The sequence below is a fragment of the Ambystoma mexicanum genome, chromosome 4p (assembly GCF_040938575.1).
Source record: "Ambystoma mexicanum isolate Mex_15411 chromosome 4p, UKY_AmexF1_1, whole genome shotgun sequence".
Lineage (NCBI taxonomy): Eukaryota > Metazoa > Chordata > Amphibia > Caudata > Ambystomatidae > Ambystoma > Ambystoma mexicanum.
The window spans coordinates 455,995,260-456,007,508 of record NC_090927.1 but is presented as its reverse complement, the minus strand read 5'-3'; the positions used below and the strand labels follow the sequence as shown (position 1 = coordinate 456,007,508).

Sequence of the window (12,249 nt, the reverse complement as noted above, 5' to 3'; positions counted from 1 at the left end):
TCACACCAAAGAAACATGCAATCACATGGACCCAGAACACAACTTGCCCTTCTAAGAAATACATTCCTCCCACGCATTCCTCATCTATGAAATCCACCTTCAAACTTGAGATTTTTCAGACACCAGGTGGCATAGCGTGGTTCCGTGCGCAGACAACTCCATCACAGCTCCTTGGCTCTATAGATGATGTCACCAGTACAAGCTTCTAGTGCCATTTTTGGCAGTTCATTTTTTTCTGTTACTAGCAGGAGATTGTTTTCCCAACAGTTACATCTTTTTCACACTTTCGGAGGCTGCGTACCCAGGGACGTCATTTCACCAAAATGCCAGGGGTAGTGGCATCACATGACCCTTGGCCTCCGATGACCCCACCCTGAAGTGACATCACGGGAAGCCGCGAAACACGACTGTTTACCCAGAGGCGTTGCTGGGAAGGGGGTTGCTGAGAGGAGGGGACTATAGCCATGGGTTTTTCGGTTGTAGTCCCAGATAGAAGCTCTGGGCCTACAACCAAACGGCTATCTAGCTCGGAGTCCCGCCAGTCCCGTCATTGGTTTAGCCCCTGATCTTTTCCAGATCTAGCAACACCCCTGCGTTTACCCCTTCACAAAACAGTAAGTGGCATCACATAGCATTGTTTCTAAGTAGACTATGAAACATATGGTTATGATATTACTGTAACGTGATATACATTTCATACAAGAATTGATCACCATATGTATCGGCAGAAAAAAACATGCTATAATTGCAACTTGCGAAAAGCAAAATACATTGTCCGAAATGGATGCTTATTCTACTCTAAATGCTTTTTGGAGGATTTTGTCTGCATTGTGAATTTGAGGTGTTTAAGAACAGACTAAATCAGTGACTCGCCCTCTGAAGTGTACCTGAAATGAACCTTTAATGAGTCTAGCAATTATTGTATGGAATTCCAGAAAGACAAATAGCTCAAATAGCCACATGGCATTGGCCACAGGCCAGGAGCTTCAATTTGTAAAAAAAAAAAAAAAAAAAAAAAAAAAAAGAATAGAAAGGGTTTTTTAAACTACTTTTTTTTAGGGGTAGCAAGGCGACCCCCCAAATAACGTCCCTGTGCATACCCAGAAACCTAGACTCGAACCACGTACAGAATGCAGCAGATAAATGTGGATTTCCGACCCCCACCATACCTGTGCCAACAACATCGAGGAATGTGGGCTGTGCCACTCAAGAGCGGAGGGAGCGTAGGGCCAATATTTTCCTGGCCTGAAGCAATGAGACTACTCCAGAGAAATCACTCCCAGAGAAGATCCCCAACTCCAACAAAAAGGTACAACTAGTTCACACTTGACATTCTAGAGCAAACTTTCAACCGTAACACAGCTGAGCAATAAGGCTTAGACTAACAGAGGACAGGGAAAGGGGGATGGCCAGGCGGTGGAAGCAGCCATTAGGCTGCTTGGAACACAGGCTGAGATCGTGGGATTCAGCCCGCGATTCGAGCAACCTGATTGGTTATCTCGGCCGCTACGGGTGCTAATATTTATTAAACACAGGTAATCAGTAAGATCCACACACTACTGGTAAGTAAAGCCATTAGCAAACATGTTTGCACCATAGTTTGGTTAATATGAAACTTGGTAAATTACCACTTTAGGGTAAAATAAAGTTAACAGGCAATATAATCGGTAAATGGTTAAAGTGAGGGGGAAGATTGAGAACAGTTTCACAAGCTTTACATAGGCTAGAAATAAGTCAGCAACAAGAGCAACACCTTTTAGTCCATCGCTAGCTTTGTTATAGTTCCTAGCTTTGTTATAGTTCAGTCTATTATAAGCAGGTGTTTTTATCAAACACGTTCTTGGTAAAAGTCACTGGGGAAAAGTTCAAATGGGCATACCAGCTAAGGAGAGGTTAGACTACCAGTCCCCAGGCCAGATTACTGAAGAAAGGACTTCTGACACAGGCTCCACCACCTTTGGCTCAAGGTGGTGGAGCCCGAGTCAAAAGTCCTCTCTTCAGTAATCTGGTTCCAGCAGACCCTTCCTCGTGGCGTGAGATGGCACCAGAAGGTTTGTGAGACCACAGCAGGGCTCTCACAATGCCACCAAGGTTTTCAGCAACAAGGCAGGATTGGACTTGTGCAAAACTGCAGGCCAGTTTGAATGAGGAGCAGGCCAAAGTCAGGCCCAGCAACACCACCAACCGTGGAGCAGCAATGAATGCAGAGAGGGGCTTCAGACTGGCTGGTCCTAACAGTCCAGAGAAGGAAGGCACCCAGTTCAGGCTTTCCCAGCCGATTTGAAGGCCGAGGTCAAACATGCAGTGGTTGGCTTGGCCAGTGTGGATTGGAGCACCAGCCCTCTGGTGGGTCTCTGGCAGACCTTCGGCTTCAGATATTTAGAACTTGTGGTTGACTATCTCGAATGGCTCCAGGAACTCTCGATTAATCCAGGTTTCGGGCTGGGGAAGCCCAGTCCACGTATGCAAGGGATCTGCAACATTCAAACAGGTGGAGTCTGTCCAATCAGGAACAACCTGCCAAATCACAATCTGGCATACCCTGGCTGAAGCGTGGATTGGGAACAGACAGGCCCAAGTCCCAGTTTCAGCAAATTCAAAAACACATAAAGCGCTTAAAGGTAGTGCTAGGAAAGTGCATGTTCTTATTTGGCAATGTCCGATCTGAGAAGGAAGGTAGATGTCCAACAAAGAAAAAAGTAGCAGGTTTTGTACCACAATTATCAGCCATTTTGAGTATTTGAAACTGTCAGTCACAAATACTTAATCTTGGCATGAGGCCATTAACTAAACAGTAAAATCAATTCATATAACAGCACAGTGGATATAAAACAGCTTACAAAAACAATTAGTTTTGCTTATAGACCATAGCTTAAAACTAACATAACAATGACGTCGTTGCGATTATGTTGGCTACAATCGTCAGGCCTTCTTCAAGGTGTAGCAGCTGATTGGGAGCACTTTTAGGGAGCATGAGTAGATTTAAACACATTTTTAAAAACTTTTTCCGTGGTGTTTAATTGGGTTGATTTTTTGTGGCCCCATAGTTAAGCACCATAAGTAGCAGTGCCCCCAGGCTGGGATCTGTATACTTCTAATCCATGAAGAACAGCATTTTTGCTAAACTCCTTAGCGACGTTCAGTATGGCCGCGCATCTTTTGGGTAAAGTTAAGCTGGCGTTTTTGCTGTGTTTGTCCGATTTGTCATTATTGCTCAGTGTAAAACCCAAATACTCAAATGACGCGACTTCATCTATTGTGGTGCCCCCTATCTGGAGAGATTTACTAGTGGGCTTTCTCATCTCCTTTCCACATCACATACATTTGGCTTTAGTTGGGTTTACTGTTAAACCCTTCTCGTCACAGAACATAAACTGGATTGCTAATTTGGAGAGGGCGGTTGGTGTTAAGGAGATAAGGACGGCGGTGTCTGCGAACATGAGACTAATGAGTTGTGACCCACCCAGCTTTGGGGAATCAGCATAAATCGAGTGACAGGTTGTTATAGAAGTACTCAAAGTCCCCTTTCCTCCATACTTGTGGGCCTCCCCCAACATGGGGACGGTACCAGAACCTTTGGCAGTGAAAAACTGAGCTTATCCTTTAAATTTACTATATTGCCCAGTGGCGCGGACTGTGGGAATGAAACCTCCCCCCCACCACAACCCCCCCCCCCCCCCCGAGGCCCCGCCCTCCGGCACCTCACCTCATTCCCCTTTTTAACACATCGGACACCTCGATACCTGGCTACACTTAATATATTAGCCCCTAGCTACAAGCAGGGGAAGGTGGGTGGGACGTATGGAGGAGAGGGGATTAGGGGTACTTTAGTCACTACGGTGAGTAACTTTAATTACTCATACGTCCCACCCCATTTCCTCCATCCTTGTGGGTGATTACACAAACAAGACCATAGGGGGGGAGCTGTGACAACCTGCCGCATATCTAAGATGATGCAAAAAGGTACATCAGAACCGCCTGACCGAACTCTGCATCGCGCCAGAACCTGGTATCTAGGGAATAGTGCTTACAGAAGGCAGACAGAGTGGCCTAAGTAGCCGCCTTGCTAATGACATCCCAAGAAACATGCCTCAAAAACACAATCCCCGTGGCCCTACCCCTGACTGCAAGGGCATGAATCCCCTCAGGAATGGGTTTGCCCATGGCCTTCTATGCGTCCGAGATGGCCTGGACCATCCAATGGGCGATACAAGCTTTGGAAGCCCGAGTCCCGGCAGACTAGCTCCTGAAAGTAATGAACAATGCCTCAGACTTCCAGAAGATTTTGTCTGAGAAAGATAGAACTTGAGGACTCTCTTGAGGTCCAAGGAATGTAGAGCCCTTTCTGCTTCCGACTGTCGCTTTGGGAAGAACACCAGCAGGCAGATTTCTTGGATCAAATGGAATGGAGAGACCACCTTGGGCAAAACATTTGGATGAGTGCGCAAGATGACCTTGCCACTATGAAATGTGGTAAAGGGCTCTCACAATGACAACACCTGTAGCTCGCTGACCCTGCACAGAGGTGAGAACCACCAAGCCCATCGGCTCAAAAGGCCACTAGAACCACACTGAGGTCCCTGAACGGATGCAGCCTATGCACCGTGGGAAAAAGCCGGGCCAATACCTTGAGGTGGGCCTTAACCACTGGTTTGGCTGCTGAAAAAAAGCGCTCTGGGGAATTCTTGTAGGCCCCCAAAGGCCGCCCGAATAGGTGCAGCAGGTATCCACCTGAACACCAGAAGAAGCTGGATGTGCTGAGAACACCAGCACATCGTCCAGGGAGCAGGAGCCTAGTGGCAAAACCTAGTCCACTTGCTCTTATACTGGGATTGAGTAGACGGCCTCCTGGCCTCCTATAGGATGTCCCAGTTGTCATCCAACAATTGAGCATGATGTAGTCTCAACTGGTCAGGAACCAGGCTGCTAGGGCCAGCCTGGCTGGGTCCGGGCGCTCCAATGCCCCACCCTGCTGTGCGTCAGGAAGCCCTTGCTGGGGATCGGAAAATGGAGAGGCCCCTGGGAGCAGAACTGCAGCAGATACGAGTACTACGCCTCAAGGCCCAGTGGGGGGCAATCAGGATAAGGCTGCAGCCTACCAATGCCAGGAATTTGTGGAGTGTCCGCTGTAACAATGGGGGAGGAGGGAACGAGTAACACCTGCAGCCATGCTAGGTGGTCTGGAAGGCGTCTCCTGACCCCGAACCACCCATGAAGCAAAGCGGGGGCACTTGGAATTCAGAGGAGATGTGGATAAATCCAGTCCTGGAAACTCCCATCAATGGAACAGGGACAACAAGGAGTTGGTGTGTAACTCCCACTCGTAGGTGTTGAACCCCAAGCGGCTCAGCTGGTCCGCTTCTGTGTTTCTGTCCCCTGGGAGGTGGACCTCTGAAATCCAAATTCCCCTCCATCAGGGCACGTTCCCAGATTGGAAACCACCTCCATACACAGGATTGAGGGGACGGAGGGGGTGAGGAGGTGGGGAACAGGTGCCACCCTGCTTAGTCAGGTAAAACATTGTCGTGGAGTTGTCTGTATGGACCAGAACCACCTTGTCCCTAATGAGCGGCAGAAAAGCTTTGAGTGCCAAACCCACTGCCCCAAGTTCTAGCAAATTGATGTGCAGGAGGGCTTCTGCACTGGACCATGCGCCATGAACGGAGTAGCCCTCTGGCCTGAAAGAGGAATCAGTTGTCACCACCAGGGTGGGCTCTGGCTGGGTAAAGGGGGCTCCCACTGCCACATTGTAGTCCACTACCCACCAGCGAAGATCCAGGAGGAGGGGGTATTGGGATCCTGTCTGACTGAGACTCTGCCTCCAGATCCCAATTGCCCGCCAGGTGGAGATTGAAGTGAGCGTGCTGCACCTTGAGCACACAAGATGCATAAGACCCAGAAGGTGCTGAAACCACCATGCCGAGGTGGTTGAGTTGTCTAGAAAGTGCCCTACCGCCTTGTGGAGGGAAAGCAGCCCCTCCGGTGTGGGCAACACCCGCTGCACCGCTGTGTCCCAGGGCACACCCCGGAAGACCAGATCCTGGGCAGCAGTCAGCTGTGACTTCGGCCAATTGAGGAAAAAACCCAGCTGGTGAAAAACATCTGCCAACCGTTGGCAGATGTGCACCACCCCCCTCAGGTAAGCTGGCACTGACTATCCAGTTGTCCAGATAAGGGTATAAGTGATGACCCTCCAGTTGGAGGAGATCCGCTACTGCATTCAGCAGTTTTGTGAGCACACGGGGGGCCGGATTGAGGCCGAACGACAGCACCCTGTACTGAAAGTTATACGACAATCGTGAACCGCAGAAGTTTCCGGTGTGGCTGGTAAATGGGGACAAGGTAGGCATTCTTAAAGTCCAGGCAACATATTCAGTTACCTGCGCACAGAGATTCCACTTTGTGCACAGGAGTAATCATCTTGAAGCGTTTGAGCGGTAAAGACAAGTTGAGGAATGACGGGTCCAGGAATACCCTCAGGATGGCCTAGTTGTTCTTGAGTACTGCAAACATCCTGAAGTAGAAAGTGGAGCCCCTGTCTGAATGAGGAACCCGTTCCACCGCCTGCATCTCCAGAAGAGAAAGGATTTCCATTAAAGCGCCGGAGACCCTATATGACGTAGAGGAGGAGAGGATGGTAGAGGAAAAAGAAGAGGAAGACTGAAGTCCATGTAGACTATAGAAAGGATCAAAGGACTCTCAAAATAACGCTTCCAGCTGTCCTGGATGAGAGCCAACTGGCCTCCTACCGGGGAGCTGTGTTCCCCAACAATGACGCCACTGCTTTTTGGTGTCTGAGGTGGGAGCAGAGGAGGGGGGAGTGGAAAAACCTGTGCAAAGTCCTCTGCTGCTTCCTCCTGTTGTCACTGGGCGACCTCTCAGGCCTCCATGTACCACAGTCCCAAAACCACTTGAAGCTGGTGAAAGCACAGGGTATGAATTCAGCCCTGCCCTGAGGCAAGGATTTCTGCCCTGGCTTAGTCAGGATGGCCAAGAAGTTGCCGGTTTGTGTGGAGGTATTCTTTTTTTTGTCAACTCGTCATCCGTGGACGAATGAAAGAGGTCTATGCCCTTGAAGGGAAGATCTAGGATCCGCTCTTGCACATCAGATGAAAATGTTGTGGCATGCATCCACGCCATCCCTCTGCTGGCTGTGTCGATATGGGAGACCGAAGACTCCATGAGGTCCAGCGCAACGGCCGGGGCGCCTGCCAGACCAGCCTTGAATGTGGCTTGCCTCTCCAGAGGGAGGTCAGGCAGATACTCCCCGAGCTCCTGCCACAGCTTCTGGTTAGCCGCGGCTAAAAAGATGTTGGCATTGGCCTGCTGCAAATGGAGCCCTGAAATGGCATAGTACCGTTTGCCCAAAGATTCAAGGACATCCTTGGAAAGACAACTGGAGGAGGCTCCCGAGGGGGAAGATGACGAAGACAACGGTTTAGAATAGTGACGCCGCAGCCACAACTGAAGAGTGCAGCTGAGGATGGGAGGCCAGGAGGGCGACTCCCCATCCGTCATCCTGAACCTGCTGTCCAACTTCTTGTTCATCTGGCCATTGGCCCTGGGCTTCTCCCAGACTTTTCTCGCCACCTGCAAGACATCTTTCTGGAGAGGGATGCCAGAACGGATCGTGGTGTGTTTGCCAAAAATCTCTGCTAGCACTACCGATTCCTGGGGGGCCTCCTCAGGCATGGCCCTTCTGTCCCCCCCCACCTCCCACCAACCCTCCAAGAACTGTGCAAGGCCCTGTAGGCGGTCATGAAAGGCCTTAACAGAGTTCATCGTCCTGGTCATCTTCATGGTCATCATCGTCCCCACCCCTTTTCACAGACTGAGGGGACACAGGTGCTGACGATCCCTTACCCCTTGGGGTCGATAAGGACAAACTTGATCACCCTTTGATGACAGCCCGGTAGGCATGAGCCCCTCGGCTTGGGAGCCGGTAGCTGTAGTGGCCTCGGGCCTGCCAGAATCTGAATCCAAGGAACCCTTGCCCGTGGGAACCTCTGGGAAGGAGTCTCCAAGCTGAGGAGCCGTAATAACCAAAAGGGCATCCCGTGTCTTGACGTGAAGTCCTGGAGATCAAGTCTTTAAGGTGCACTGGAGGAGAAGTGTGGAAGATCTCCCTCCAACGTGACAACCAATTCTTCAATGCCTGGTGACCGAGAGCGCTGCAAGCCGTGCATGCGTCCCCAGCAGTGGTTGGGCCCCAGGCACTCAAGACAGAGTACATGGGGGTTAGAGGCCGGGAATGAATGGTCGCAGGATGCACATCTCATGAATCCTCCTGCAGCAGACATGCGCCAGGGGAGGCGAGGCACCGATGGGAGGTGAAGATTGAAAAACAAAACAGGGAGCAAGTAAAACATTTAAAAAAGTCTCTGTGCCTAGATGCCAGGTCCGATACTGTCTGTGCAGAAAAAAGGGACTGAAATGAGGCGCCGGAGGGCGGGGCCTCAGGGGGTGGGGGGAACCCAGGGCCGCATCCCCACGCGCTATATTAAATTTAATGGGGAAGCTCAATTTTCCGCTGCCAAAAGTTCTGGTACCGTCCCCATGTTGGGGGACGCCCACAAGGATGGAGGAAAGGGTACGGGACGTATGAGTGAACAATGTGCCAAAACATACCCCTGTCTTACGCCCTTTTCTACTCTCATCTAACAGTAGCAGAGTTGCTGCTGTGTAACAGGATGGCTCCAAGTACGGAACTGGGAATGTACTTACTTTGCAATGTTTTTCTTAGTTCGGAGCAGGGGATACTGTCAAAGGCTGTTTTTAAGATTGTCAAAGAGTAGATATAATAGGGACAAAAATTCAAGTTGCACGCTACTATCCAGGCATGAAAAAGCCACTCGCCATCTCAATTCTATGCATACACTGCACAGTATTTCTTACTCGTCAAGAGTCAATATCATTAAAAAAGGGCAGTGGCGAATGCAAATTTTGCACCCTGGGTAAAACATACATGGCATCAATAAGACATTCTTATCTACTATCACACTCAGTATAAAGGCCTAGTGTATGATACTAATGCCTTTCTTAAAACCTGCTTGTAAGTCTGTTGAGGATGAGCTTCCTGAAAATGTAAGCAATAGTGTCAAGCAACAAAATGAGACGATAGTTACCCAGCTTATTTCTTCCACCTTCTTATATATGGGGGCAATCTCTGCCTAGGTCCATGAGGCCGGTACTCTATCAACTATAAAGAGAAAATTAAACATAATGTAGGGATAAGCCCACCCAAACCCTGGGTTCAAGTTTCAAGATGTCCAATGGGACTTTGTCCGGACCTGTTGCTTTGCCCCTGTTTATGTTTATATTTATTATTTATATTGCACTCCAGGTACCGAAAGGCTTAAGGGCGCAGACAACAAAAACAAACAATACAAACAAATCTTATGTGAGACAAAAAGCAGGCAGAATATCTATATCAACAACAATAAGCAAAACATACGACTGGAAAAGACAGGGAGTAAGGAGACCTCCTTAAACCGAATGAATAATCAATGATCTAATCACCCTTGTTAGTTTTGCAAGGATACCAAATTCACCAGACTCTCATTCATGAATTCGACCAGCTTGAGGTGAGGAGTCTCAATCACTACCGCCAAATCGCTAGTCTACAACACCAGAATTACCAACGCCACCTCCAATTCCAAAGAATTATTCAGAATACTTAGAGAGCTCGAATTCCTGTCCTTCCGTCCAGCCTCCATCATCAAAGATGAGCAGTGGTACAACATATACAAAATGCGATGAAATCGAAAATACGTTCCCTACAGGAGAAAATTACACCCAAACAGAAATCCATTATACCACCCTCCACTAAACACCACCAGTAACCAGGCAATGTGTCTCACGAAACCCCAATCTTTCCCTTCAGAAACATCACGGAATCTGAAACCGAGAATATCCTTAATTCTCTTAAGACCACTAACTGCAAAGGGGATACCTGCTCATCCTCCATCATCAAAGACTGCTCCGAAGCATTAATTCCTTTTATCACCAAGATCATCAATGCCTCCTCTCCACAAGCCTCCTCTCCCAGTGAGCATCAAGGAATCTTGGGTCGTCCCTCTACTAAAAGAAACCTCTCTCGACCTAACATCCCCCAATAATTACCGCCCAATAACGTTGGCCCCCTTCTTGTTAAACTAGAAAGTTGACATATTGATGAGTGGCTTGTTATTATCCTGCAAAATGCATTTGACGGTCACTCTAGTTACTGCTTCATTTTTTATTCTATTTAAACAATTCATTGTACATCAGCATCATGCCCTATAGCCAATCGGGCATAGTGATTCTCTTGCCTGGAGTGAAACTTATTTAGTGAAACGATCCATTCATTAAATCAACCCACCAAGATTAAAGAACTCCTCACGATTTGATGAAGGACAAATCAATGGAGCCTGGTGTGTGACTGTTATAGGTTCTGCCCTGGAGATATTTACTATTTTAGTTGCCTCCTCCCCATTGGTAGAGTCAATGGCAATATTAACACAGTCTAAGGTCAGCGGCTCCTGCACCACACACTCCTCAGTGTTTTACTCCAAGGGGACAAAGAGAATTTGAGCTTTCAGCCCTCACCACATAGCCCTCTGTGATCTGGAGCCAATTTCTTTGTTTTTACTGCAGCGCTTCTTCGCAAGGTTAGGTTGTAACTGAGACGTTGGTTTCTGCACACCCCCCCACATTTCTTGCAGTGTCAATGCTCTCAAATTTCAGAGAGGATTTTCTGTTGGGGTTACCCCTTTTCTGATTTTTCAATTTTTTCCTCCAAGGTCACTTTGGGCTTTAAAAGCCTGTGGCACAGCTGATGTATATGCTACTATTTCACAGATCTTCGATAGTTTCACCCTGGTTATCATCGAGTCTTCCAAATAGAGCAAACACCCATCCACAATGGGCAGGCCCTGTGCAGATGGAATTTCAATTACAGCCAGTGCAGGTATCTTGTCAAAGCTAGGGGCACAGAGATCCCGGCCATATAGCATGGAATCCAAGCTCTCCCAAATAGCAGTCAGATTTGCTGTATGCTGTTTTACATCCAAACTGATCCAAAACAGAATCGCCCACACACTCTTTCAAAATCGGTGGTGTATTTGTTATAGAAAAGTCAGGGCGTCCAGTTAGTGGAACATTGACCCCGTCTCCTCCCAATATTAATGGGGCCTGAACACAAATCCCAGGAATATCCGTACCATGTTGGGAATCTATACAAACACCTGATGATATGTTATGTTTCTCAGCCAGGCCATCCCCAGGAACTTTGTTGATAAAATAAAAGTCAGCACTGGTTTTTCGACAACGAAAGGCCAGTTTATCAGAGGCAATGATGTTCGAGTCCACTGACATACTCCTTTCTCCAATCGAACAAAAGGGCGTGGGTCGGAAGAAACCCCCATGACCACTTCACACTCGGAATTAGAGCTTTTATGACTCAAGTTATAAAAGGGGGGGTGGGCTCAGGATAGGCAGTGTGATAATCATATGGTGTGTCTTAGCGACGGGCAATATAAAGCTTCCAACTGCAGGCAACTGCACTCTGCTTCCTGGCAGCCCCGTTTGGTGCGCCACACCTGGCCGACAAGGACGTAGGGAGGTGCGTCACCACGATACTGCTCCCCACAGGAACAGACACCGGTTTGTTGCATGCAACTGCACTCTGCTCCCTGGCACTCTGCTTTGTATACTGACATTTGTTGTGGGCAAAGGCATCATGGAAATGTGTTTGAAAATGGTCAGGGGCACTGTGGGTGATTTGCATCTATTGGATTTTTCCATGAATTACCCTACAAAACCGATTGCAAACTGTGGCTTTTCACCCAATTTTGCACAGAAAGTGCAGAAAAATTCACCATTTTAACCCATTATTTTAGTAATGTTCTCGGGGGAGAACCTCTCTGAAACCAGTTTTTCTGGTTCGGGCGCCCTCGCTAGACTTAGTCTTTTCCAATGAACTAGTGAAACAGTCTACAATGTCGTTGGTCCTTACCTATGCCCATCCTATTCCCTTTAGCCTCAAGTGTACTTAAATTGGAAGTAAGAATACTTTTATGTGGCTAAACTCGTAGATCTCTCGGAAGGATCGTTCGTTTAGTGAGTTGGGTATGGACAAGCAAACGAATCGAGAGTGAGGTGGGAGCACCACTTCAGTCCTTTAGTCATTTGTGTCTTAAGACACTATTTTCCAAAGCCGATTAGCAGCAGGGAAGCAGTTGATAGCAGTATGTACAATTGGGATGCTTC

General features: G+C 48.2%; 1 protein-coding gene across 1 annotated transcript in view; it reads right to left on the bottom strand.

Moving 5' to 3' along the window:
• Positions 1-12,249, bottom strand: part of NOL10 (nucleolar protein 10) — an 856,295-nt gene that overhangs the window by 91,680 nt on the left and 752,366 nt on the right. The window lies entirely within an intron of this gene.